A 12744-nucleotide genomic window follows, 5' to 3' on the forward strand; every position below is an offset into this window, starting at 1 on the left:
TAATTTCCGTGAACCTTTCACAAGCCTTTTTGAAAAATGCTTAAATAGCGTGGTCATACCAGAATACCGGAAAGTAGGATTATATCAACAGTGCTCATGAAAAGAAGAAAAGACGAGCACGAGGACTACAGGGGAATAACTTTAACTAATGTATTTAACGGGCTTTATGGAAGGATTATCAAACATTTTTTGAAACAATTTAAGGAAATGGAGGCCGAGGAACAGGTTGGCTTCAGAGTAGGGAGATCAACTAAGAATCTTATATTTTGCTTGCAATAAATAATCGGTAAAAAGTTAGAAATCAACCCCTTCATTTAGTATTTGTAGCCATAGGAAAAGCGTATGATAATATACCCATATATAACGTGTGGGAAGCTTTAAAAGGATTTAATATTAGTTCCATCATAATTGAAGAAGTTTGGAACTATTACAAAAACTTTATAGTAATAAAAAATCTCTCACCTGGATTTAATTTTATCAGAGGATTATGTCAAGGGCGCAGTTTGTCACCAACACTTTAGAAAATATATACCGAAAAAGCGCTAGAAAACAGGGGATCCCAGTAAATAATATTACAATATATTCATGACCAACTAATTTTGGTATAGAAGGCATAGAGTACATTACAAGGAAATTTATAGAGGAATATAAAATGGGGACTTACGGTCAACAGGAGTAAAACAAAATATATGGTAACAGGAAACACAGGCCGGCCGAAGTGGCCGCGCGGTTCTGGCGCTGCAGTCTGGAACCGCGAGACCGCTACGGTCGCAGGTTCGAATCCTGCCTCGGGCATGGATGTGTGTGATGTCCTTAGGTTAGTTAGGTTTAACTAGTTCTAAGTTCTAGGGGGCTAATGACCTCAGCAGTTGAGTCCCATAGTGCTCAGAGCCATTTGAACCATTTTGAACAGGAAACACAAATCAAGATTAGACTCTGGGAGAAGGAATGGGTACTATTAATCACACTGAAGAGTACAAATACCTAGGAGTCAATATTTTGACACTCCACTCCTTTTCACATTCGTCAGACATCAGCAAAAACACCCCGTGAGTGCGTTAGTGTCATTAGAATAAATTACTGGGGTTAGGAGTGGACCCTTATTCTATGACAAAGGACATCGGTGTTTAACTGTAAAATTTGTTTAATTTTTCTATTGTTGTCAAAGAAACACACGTAGATTGTGACATGACAATTTCAGGACAGTTGTCAAGGTAATGTATTACGTCCTGTTTGGAAGAAATAATACTGATCACAACGATATATGATTTAAATAGAAGGTTCTGTACAAGATTTTTCTTACTTCTGGACAGTGGAGCCTTTGAAACGTCTCTGTAAAGTCGTTTCATAAGACGCTTGTCGAATTCGGTACATATTATTCATTTTACTACCTGATTTTAGCTCAATTTATAAACTCTTCCAGAAAGAGCGGGAAACGCTGAGTTGGTCATCGTCTGCTGGGAGCAGACGATGTTGCTTCTCGTTTGAAGGAGAGCACAGGATGACCAACTTAGGTTTCCAATACCTGAACAGAGGTTTACCCATCTTAGTCGAAGGCTGTTTTTGCGTGTGAGGTTGGTGACACAGGGCTACCCCTCTGGTAGCTTCCGCTGCACGGATAGCTAGGTAATCTCAAAAGAGAAAGGGGCACTCTTCAGTGAACGCTTGGTGAGCACGGATCGTAGCTCTTAAGGGGGATTTCGGGTGATAGGAAGCAGGCTGAGTTAGGGCTTCGTTATGTTTAACTGTTGAAATACTTAAGAACTTCAGCTTGACTGAAGCATGTGAAGCGAGCTATTTTTCAGATTGTGCCATAATTATATTGCTTTAAATAGGCGATTTTTCGTTGTTTGAGTTAAAAAATGTGGAATTTCCTTTTGTCTTTGTGTGTCGATTTTGTGCCACACGTTTGGTAATCAATGACCCTTCTGGTCCACCACGGTACCGCAATAGGCTTTATTTTAACAGTTTGCTTGTTTAATGAGCTATAATTTCGGCAAGAATATCTGTTCTTTCGTGGGCTTTCTACAAACAACAGTTTGATTCGGAATGCAACGCGTGCTATAGTTCTGCCGTTTGCAAGCAGCAGATGCTGTTAGTATGTTAAATAATTATCGCACAACCTCGTGCATTGGCTAAACCTCTGTCCAGAGTAGTGCATGTGTAGAAACGTAATGAGAACCTCACTGAGATATTTTTATGGTATGAATGCAAAGCAGATGATAGTATCATTGTCTCCCACCCCCGTTTTCTGTGTTTCTTCTTTCTGGAGTTAAATTGTGCTCTGTTACATTCTCATGTAATTCTTACTTAAATATTTGTAGTCAGGCACGAGTTATGTGTAGTTAGGATGTACAACCAAATACTTACATACAATAAATAATATACGTGAAAGATAAATTCTGTGATGTTGATCTTACCCACTTACTCCGATTTCCAATCCTGAATTAATTAAGTTGCTTCATGCACGACATGGAGTGCTATTTATCTGGCATACTTGTAACTACATTATTAAAGTAATTAATCTAATAATTTTCCAGCTCCGTTTTTCTCTAAATGTTTAGGAAGGCTTGGGCTGGTGGCGACCCTGAATTTCTGAATTTTTAGCATTATTTGTGTGAGAGAAGCAGCTAGAAACGCGAGATATCATATATGGCTCGACGAGAGACGTCGTAAAGATAGTAATACGTTACACCTTGTCTGTGTTGGTCAATATTACGACAAATTATCCGATTCCGATTCTAAGTTCGGTATTATTTAGGATGACAATCAAGTCTACGGAGGATGGTTAGTTTCTGTGACAAGATGAGCAGAAGATTACTCAAGGTTGCTCATTTTCACAGTAGACGCAAGCTGGCAAACCAACAATTTTACGCCTCTACCAGCGGCGTTTACCTTTAGCTGCCACGTACTGTCGGCTGCGTGGCTATTCTCACCCTCTGAAAATCCTATAAAATGCTAATGAAAATCTTTACTGACTTTATCAGCTGAAACTGTCCGATGTTTCTCGTTAGGCGAGAAAACATGCAGTTAGCCCTGATCTGGAAAATATGGCGATACACGTGCATAGATGGAGCAGCGTGTATACTTCAGTGCCCTCTCACATCTCGCAAGAACAATTACCTACGTTGCTGTTTCGATTCTCCGCTATCGGAACTCAACGACTCTTCAGCTAATTTCTAGCTGAATGTCAGCGAAAGTGAACGCAGTGTTCACACAAAAATTCCTCTTTTGGCGTCGCGCCTGTTCTATACTTGAGGCTGGTTCAGAGGAGAGTCACCGAAGTCTTCGGTATTGTGTCTTTCGTAGCAAACTGTCCCCCACCTGTGTCCTTTCATGCTTCCAATCACTGCTTTATCAGACCAATGGGAGCATTCCTTTCATCTTGTGGAAACTACCCCTGCCAATTGCAAAGGCGTCGAAATATCGCCAGTTTTACTCCTTCCGAGTTTATTTAAGCCATTCGGACATTTTGTGTCCGCTCCTGGCGCCTAAAAGTTACAAGCGTATATTACGAGTTGATCACGGACCTTTTACATGATCGTCTGTGTATCTGGCCTGTTTGTAGCCGTCTGCAAATTCCGCAACGCAGTTTTCTAAAGACTTTCTCCGTTGCAGGCAGCACTGGGCCGCTACCTGCTCCCCTCGATGTATCTCCCGACGCGTTCGTTGTCTCTCTCGGAGCGGGTCACCAACCCCCGTTAGAAGCCTTTCGTTGTATGCAACTCAAACTAAACCGTTTCTTCCAGCAGCTTTTTTTTTTTTCACCTTTTGGTCATTCACATGCAGGATTTGGGTTGGGTGTGTTAATACCGTCAAACCGAGTGTCATCCCCTTGCATTAGATACTGTACTGTTTAGCAAATCTGCCCACTATCACCGAAGTGTGTCCCGTGACATATCCGTCTACTTGTTACGGCATATAAAATCTCGTGTAAGGTAAGAAATTAACTTTCATTCAAGCTGCCACCTTATAATATCACACAAGATGGAAAACAAGACAAGGAAACTAATTCAAGAATAAGTTAAAAAATGGTTCAAATGGCTCTGACCACTATGGGACTTAACATCTGAGGTCATCAGTCCCCTCAAACTTAGAACTACCTAAACCTAATTAACCCAAGAATATCACACACATCCATGCCTGAGGCAGGATTCGAACCTGCGACCGTAGCGGTCACGCGATTCCAGACTGAAGCACCTAGAACCCCGCTCGACTACTCCGACCGGCCAAGAATAAGTGCTGGGAAGTTTACTATTGGAACAGAAATTGGTGTTTCAAGGGACGAAAGGTAACAAAAAGAAAAATTTTCAATGCAGTTATCAGAAGCCTTATGACTTATGGATCAGAAGTATGGACAGTTAAATCACAAATAGTAATAAGGTTGATGATAACGGAGATGGACTTCTTGGAGGCGGTCCGCAGGGATATCTAGGCAAGAAAGAATCAGAAATGAAGTCATCAGGAAGAAAATGAACGTTAAAAATTCATTTACAGATTTTGTAGTAGAAAAACGTCCGTTATGGTACGGACATATAAAAAGGACGTCAAAGGACAGACAGATGCCGGTAGGTGACGGTTAAAGGTATCGCTATAGCAAGCAGAAATCTACTAATACCAGTACTGCTTGCCCCAGTTTTCATCATAACCGAGATGAAATCTTCCTACACGTCGGTCAGGGGCCTGAAGATGGAGTAATAAATAGCCGAAAGTGGTAGCCAAATAAAATAAGTTTGGAAACTTGACGGCTGAAAGGTGTGTAATTGACACCCTGTATCGAGCAGTCGAGTACCAACCCGCCAGAATAGCCGAGAGCGCTAACGCGCTGCTTCCTGGACCCAGGTAGGCGCGCCGGCCCCGGATCGAATGCGCCCAGCGGATTGCCGACGAGGGCCGGTGAGTCGGCCAGCCTGGATGTGGTTTTTAGGCGGTTTTCCACATCCCGCTAGGTGAATGCCGGGCTGGTCCCCACGTTCCGCCTCAGTTACACAACTCGCCGACATCTGGACACGTTCGCACTATTCCATGAATTACACTGGACGCAGACAGCTGGGGTGCACTAATTCCGCCCCGGGGGAGGGGTTTGGGGTGGCGGCAGGAAGGGCATCTGGCCACCCCTTCATCCTAACCTTGCCATATCCGTTCCTAACAATGCCGACCCTGTGTCAGTGCAGGACATGGCACCAGTGAAAGATGAAAGAAAGATCAAGCAATCGAGTACCGCAACCATCTCTGAAAAGATGGACATAGAGAGACTTTAGAATGGTTGTTCTGTGAAACTACCTGGCAGATTAAAACTGTGTGCCAGACCGAGACTCGAACTCAGGACCTTTGCCTTTCGCGGGCAACTACTCTACCAACTGAGCTACCCGAGCACGACCAACGCCCCGTCCTCACAGCTTTACTTCTGCCAGTGCCTCGTCTCCTACCTTCCAAACTTTACGGAAGCTCTCCTGCGAACCTTGCAGGACTAGCACTCCTGAAAGGAAGGATACTGCGGAGACATGGCTTAGCCACTGCCTTGGGGATGTTTCCAGAATGAGATTTTCACTCTGCAGCGGAGTGTGCGCTGATATGAAACTTCCTGGCAGATTAAAACTGTATGCCGGACCGAGACGGGGCGTGGGTCATGCTCGGGTAGCTCAGTTGGTAGAGCAGTTGCCCGCGAAAGGCAAAGGTCCCGAGTTCGAGTCTCGGTCCGGCACACGGTTTTAATCTGCCAGGAAGTTTCATATCAGCGCACACTCCGCTGCAGAGTGAAAATCTCATTCTGGTTGTTCTGTATCAGGATACCTATCACGTGGAATTGCATGTGTTATACAGGATTACTGCAGTCACATATACACCTGCACTTTTTGTGCAGTTATTCAGAAATGCGTCAGTAGCAGCGGGCGTACGACAGCTATCAGCCCTCGCGTGCCCGCCTGCACGAAACGACAGCCGGCAGGGACGCCGGGGTAACAAATCCTATCGGGACAGGGTGTACCTCGGCGGGCGCATACCGCGGCGGCAGCGCGCGGATCATGTCTGCGCCGTAAATCGCACATCGTGAGGAGCGCGCGGCGCCCACTTCCTGGGCAGCCGGCAGCCGGCAGATTTACGCGGCGACCGGCCGGCCATGCAGAACCGCCGGCCAGCCGGCAGACGCTCCGCCGGCCGCGTAAAATATGCCCGCAAAGTGCGGCCGGCGCTGCGGGGCTGTAATGGGCGGCCGTCACAGCTGAACGCGCAGCGCAGCGCAGCCCGGCGCTAAGTAATCGCTCGTACGCCCGGCCGTTTTATTCGCTGTTTCATCGCCGCTGCAGCCGCTGCGGCAAAAACTGGAGACTTATTGCTTACGAAGGACCACTTATAGACGCCACAGTAGGTGGATCAGATCCTCGCAGCACGGAAGCACCACCGCAGCTGCGTGGAAAGTATGTAACAAGGGAGAGTGTGCTTCCGTGACCTAAAACGACGTGCCGAGTTACGTCTTAGACACAAAGAAATTGCTAGTCTCTACTACATCGTTTCATCTGCGTATATCGACGAAAGCTAGAGCTGTAAAAAGCTACCGTAGACTATGATTAGTAAGAGTAGACTATGGTACGTTTCCTAGTACACTACTGGCCATTAAAATTGCTACACCACGAAGATGACGTGCTACAGACGCGAAATTTAACCGACAGGAAGAAGATGCTGTGATATGCAAATGATTAGCTTTTCAGAGCATTCACACAAGCCTGGCGCCGGTGGCGACACCTACAACGTGCTGACATGAGGAAAGTTTCCAACCGATTTCTCATACACAAACAGCAGTTGACCTTCGTTGCCTGGTGAAACGTTGTTGTGATGCCTCGTGTAAGGAGGAGAAATGCGTACCATAATGTTTCCGACTTTGATAAAGGTCGGATTGTAGCCTATCGCGATTGCGGTTTATCGTATCGCGACATTGCTGCTCGCGTTGGTCGAGATCCAATGGCTGTTAGCAAAATATGGAATCGGTGGGTTCAGGAGGATAATACGGAACGCTGTGACGGATCCCAACGGCCTCGTATCACTAGCAGTCGAGATGACAGGCATCTTATGCGCATGGCTGTAACGGATCGTGCAGCCACGTCTCGATCACTGAGTCAACGGATGAGGACGTTTGCAAGACAACAACCATCTGCACGAACAGTTCGTCGACGTTTGCAGCAGCATGGACAATCAGGTCGGAGATTAAGGCTGCGGTTACACTTGTCGCTGCATCACACACAGGAGCGCCTGCGATGGTGTACTCAACGACGAAGCTGGGTGCACGAATGGCAAAACGTCATTTTTTCGGGTGAACTCTGTTTACAGCGTCATGATGGTCGCATCCATGTTTGGCGACATCGCGGTAAACGCACATTGGAAGCGTGTATTCGTCATCGCCATACTGGCGTATCACCCGGCGTGAAGGTATGTGGTGCCATTGGTTACACGTCTCGGTGACCTCTTGTTCGCATTGACGGCACTTTGAACAGTGGACGTTACATTTCAGATGTGTTACGACCCGCGGCTCTACCCTTCATTCGATCCCTCCGAAACCCTACATTTCAGATGGATAATGCACGACAACATGTTGCAGGTCCTGTACGCGCCTTTCTGGATACAGAAAATGTTCGAATGCTGCCCTGGCCAGCACATTCTCCAGATCTCTCACCAATTGAAAACGTCTGGTCAATGGCGGCCGAGAAACTGGCTCCTCCCAATACGCCAGTCACTACTATTGATGAACTGTGGTATCGTGCTGAAGCTGCATGGACAGCTGTACCTGTATACGCCATCCAAGCTCTATTTGACTCAATGCGCAGGCGTATCGTGGCCGTTATTACGGCCAGTCGTGGTTGTTCTGGGTACTGATTTCTCAGGTTCTATGCACTCAAATTGCGTGAAAATTTAATCACACGTTAGTCTAGTATAATATATTTGTCCAATGAACACCCATTTATCATCTGCATTTCTTCTTGGTGTAGCAATTATAATGGCCAGTAGTGTATTTGTGGTCAGCTAAGATCGTACCCACATTACCTGTGACTTAGGTGTGTTGCATATCTAACGGGCGGTAACATAACGATCTCTATCTTTATGCATATCAGTGTCTTGCTACACCGAAGAGCCGAAAAAACAGTTTTAATTAGCCTGTTTATGTGTTGGCAGCGCTATAGACTGCATTAATATCACTGACAGCGCTGTGCGCCCTCTCTACGAGACTCTGTGGTTGGACGGACTCGCAGTTAGCGGTTAATAGTTAGCAGTGTTGGAGGTTGGCAGTGTTAGCGTGAGCGGACGGTTTGGATGTTTGTTCGTCATGGAGATTTAGTGTTGGTTGGACATGGATTGTAAAATGATGATTGATGTATTTGCTACCGTTTGGGAAATGGAATTATTGACGTTTATATAATTTTTGGAACTAGATGTCACAGATTAATATAAAATCTGCTAAATACACTGTTTGCTCTGCAACAAAATCTTTCCTATGCTAACCACATGCCTTAGAGCCTATAGGAGTTAGAATATTTTTACACTACTGGCCATTAAAATTGCTACACCAAGATGAAATTCCGATGATAACCTGGTATTCATTGAACGAATATATTATACTAGAACTGACATGTGTTTACATTTTCATGCAGTTTGGATGCATAGATCCTGAGAAATAAGTACACAGAACAACCACCTCTGGCCGTAATAACGGCCTTGATACGCCTGGGCATTGAGTCAAACAGAGCTTGGATGGCGTGTACAGGTACAGCTGCTCATGCAGCTTCAACACGATACCACAGTTCATCAAGAGTGGTGACTGGCGTATTGCAACGAGCCAGTTGCTCGGCCACCATTGACCGGACGTTTTCAGTTGGTGAGAGATCTGGAGAATGTGCTGGCCAGGGCAGCATTCGAACATTTTCTGTATCCAGAAAGTCCCGTACAGGACCTGCAACATGTGGTCGTGCATTATCCTGCTGAAATGTAGGGTTTCGCAGGGATCGAATGAAGGGTAGAGCCGCGGGTCGTAACACATCTGAAATGTAACGTCCACTGTTCAAAGTGCCGTCAATGCGAACAAGAGGTCACCGAGACGTGTAACCAACGGCACCACATACCTTCACGCCGGGTGATACGCCAGTATGGCGATGACGAGTACACGCTTCCAATGTGTGTTCACCGCGATGTCGCAAAACACGGATCCGACCGTCATGATGCTGTAAACAGAACCTGGATTCATCCGAAAGAAGGACGTTTTGCCATTCGCGCACCCAGGTCAGTCGTTGAGTACCCCATCGCAGGCGCTCCTGTGTGTGATGCAGCGTCAAGGGTAACCGCATCCATGGTCTCCGAGCTGATACTCCATGCTGCTGCAAACGTCGTCGACCTGTTCGTGCAGATGGTTGTTGTCCCCACCTGTTGACTCAGTGATCGAGACGTGGCTGCACGATCCGTTACAACCACGCGAATATGATGCCTGTCAGCTCGACTGCTAGTGATACAAGGCCTTTGGGATCCAGCACGGCGTTCCGTATTACCCTCCTGAACCCACCGGTTCCATATTCTGCTAACAGTCATTGGAACTCGACCACCGCGAGCAGCAATGTCGCGATACGATAAACCGCAATCGCGATAGGCTACAATCCGACCTTTATCAAAGTCGGAAACATGATGGTACGCATTTCATCTCCTTACACGAGGCATCACAACAATGTTTCACCAGGCAAAGGCGGTCAATTGCTGTTTTGTGTGTGAGAAATCTGCTGGAAACTTTCCTCATGTCAGCACGTTGTAGGTGTCTCCGCCGGCGCCAGGCTTGTGTGAATGCTCTGAAAAGCTAATTGTTTGCATATCACAGCATCTTCTTCTTTGCGGTTAAATTTCGCGTCTTTAGCATGTCACCTTCGTAGTGTAGCAATTTCAATGGCCAGTAGTGTATTTAGCTGGCTGTAATTGCTGCTTGCTGTTATTGCTGTAGTTCGTGTTCTGAAGATTTTCTGTGAATTGAGTGAGTTATGAAAAGGTATAGGTTATTGTTAGGATTTCTTCTAATTCAGGGACTTTTTTTTTTGTTAATTACTTGCAGTCAGACTGCGTTGCGTTTGTATATAGTGTGTTATAAATGAATAGGATAAGTTTGAGTTATATTTGGTAGGGAAAATTCTTTAGGTCAGTATTGTAATGATAAAAACAAACAAAAAGACTGTAGGTTCAGTTGCACTCAGCATTTTAAGAAAGTTAAGTTGCATTCGTAGTGCTCAGAGCCATTTGAGCCAGTGCACTGCCGAAAAACACAAAGGAATATGAAACAAGAGAAAAAATCTTGCAAATACCGTAGATTCAGGTTTTGTGCCACTAACCTTTTCTCAAGTCAAGATTCATGATTTGCTCTTCAAAATCAGTATATTGCCAGAGCAAATGATTAGTAGGGTAGTGGCAGCCTCGGTGCAATTTTGTAATCAAATTGACACCCAAATTAATTAAATTGATCAATTAATCCCCACACCCCACCCACCCTCTACGGCCGACGACGCCGACCCCCCACCCTCCAGATGACGTCACATGTTTTCCCAGCTGCACATGTGCACCAGTCTCATCCTCTCCACCCCCACCCTGCCCCCAACCTACCCGATTGACAGATTTTTTTGAATTTTGGCGGGAATTTCGAATTTTGGCGGTAATTTCTTCCTCCCAGGGCTGTGCTGACATCCCACCCCACCGCACAACACACCCCGACCTGGGAACTGGCGGGAAAAGGACTCAGCCTGTGCTGGGTAGGCTGGATGTACGTCTTTATTTAAACAGTCTTTATTTAAACAATTTGAGGCAGTGCCTCCATCTGGGTTGTTCACCATGGTGTCCAGAGTCCAACCGACCTAGTAGAAAGCACTGCCACCAGAGGTTACCATCATCCCTCCTGTGACATAATCAAAGATGACAGTCTGGAGGGGAAAATTGGTGGCAAAAGGACACAGCCTGTCCTGGGCCGCTGAAGAGTGGAAGGAGTGTACTTTATTGGTTTTTGGAACAGTTTATTTAGGGACGGATTTCACATAGTTTATTTATTATGCTGATACAAAACACTCACACTGACATGCTTGAGGATGCGGTAAATAGTCTACAGACCTACGAACTACTCGTAAATAGTGCAGTACACTGATGTGCAGAGACGCAAACAAGTTGTAAATTACCGAAATAATGCAGTACACAGCATACAGACACCCAAACTACTCATAGACCACCGAAATAATGCATGTGTCATGCTATGCAAACGTGCTCACAGCGCTTAAACACCAGAAAATAATTCAGTGCACAAAGACTAAGTGCATGTAAAAAAAAAAAAAAAAAATCACAAAGTATCAGGGACTCGAACCGTGGTCCTCCAGGGCGGAAAGCCCAAGTGCTCTTCCCTAACACAATTAAACCACCAGAGGCACATGGAATTGGAGGGCAATTAAAAATGGTGGTGCTTCTGGATGGAAAACCCAAGTGCACCCCAACACATGAAAAATGTCAAGATGCAGGAGAGGAAGGTTAGGTTAGGGTACTTTATTTATTTTGGTGGGGAAGCTGAAACAAATATCGATCCTAATTATTTAATTAATCACAAAGATCAGTCCTAATAATCCAGCTATATGATACGCTGCACAAGGACAGCATAAAATGGCAATGTTGCGCAAAAACTGACAATATCATACAACTGGTGTTATACTGTCGGGAAAAAGTTTCGCAATACCACTCGAAACCAGCGACAGAAACACTCAAACTCTAACCTACACTTACAAAAAATGTTCAAATGTGTGTGAAATTTTATGCGATTTAACTGCTGAGGTCATCAGTCCCTTAGCTTACACACTACTTAATCTAAATTAACCTAAGGACAAACACACATCCATGCCCGAGGGAGGACTCGATTCTCCGTCGGGACCAGCCGCACAGTCCATACACTTACAAGCTGGCGGGAAAAAACCTAGGGTGTAAGGTACTATCTTTATTCTTTGTGGTGGGAAATACGTTCAACTGATTAGATGCTGGTGCTGGACAGAGAGGAGTTTAAAAAGTGAATTACCTGCAAGCATGCAGTATCTATCATTGATGGGCATCAGGGTTTGCTACAGACACCTACTAAAAATCGCCCTACAGCCCAGGTAATTGAAGCCAATACATGCTATCACAGCTGATGGAAAAAAATAAGTCACATTTTGAAACACCCCCGTTTAAGTCCTTTATTGGGTTTTGTGTAATTTACCGAAGCCGCCAAACAGTTAATTATTATGATTATATGACCGTGTGCTTAATGGATGAAAGGTTTTTATGCTGTGGCTTCGGGGGTATTTCAACCGAGCGCAGCTGTTCTGAGACGGAATAGTTAACGATTGAAAGTTTGTCTATTATTAAGGACCACAAAGGTTGCGATGTACAAACTGATATATATTTCCTACTAACACACAAATTCTGAGGCAGTTGCTACCCTCGCCTTACACGTCTAATTACGGTTATATCTTTTTATTGGTTGCTGATTATCAGTACTTCGTCACACGCAATGATGATGGTTAACATTCACAACAATCCTCACTGCAATCCATGGTTGTTGCTGGCCGACGCGGTTGACGCGAAACACGTAATTCGGCACTTGTCACTTTCGGTTTCATATCACTCGCGAATTGGTATTAATGAGGGTCAGCCCCACGACGATCAGGGGGACGCGCTCACTCGTCATGCTCCGGTGAATTTTACCGTTTAGAACTCACTCGA

General features: G+C 45.2%; 1 non-coding gene across 1 annotated transcript; it reads left to right on the forward strand.

The window, feature by feature from the left end:
* Positions 1–5630: 5630 nt before the first annotated feature.
* Trnas-cga (transfer RNA serine (anticodon CGA)) lies at positions 5631–5705 on the forward strand. Its single transcript has one exon. It is a non-coding gene; the product is annotated as a tRNA-Ser (tRNA).
* Positions 5706–12744: the final 7039 nt, after the last annotated feature.

This window comes from Schistocerca serialis, chromosome 7 (assembly GCF_023864345.2).
Source record: "Schistocerca serialis cubense isolate TAMUIC-IGC-003099 chromosome 7, iqSchSeri2.2, whole genome shotgun sequence".
NCBI classification, from domain to species: domain Eukaryota; kingdom Metazoa; phylum Arthropoda; class Insecta; order Orthoptera; family Acrididae; genus Schistocerca; species Schistocerca serialis.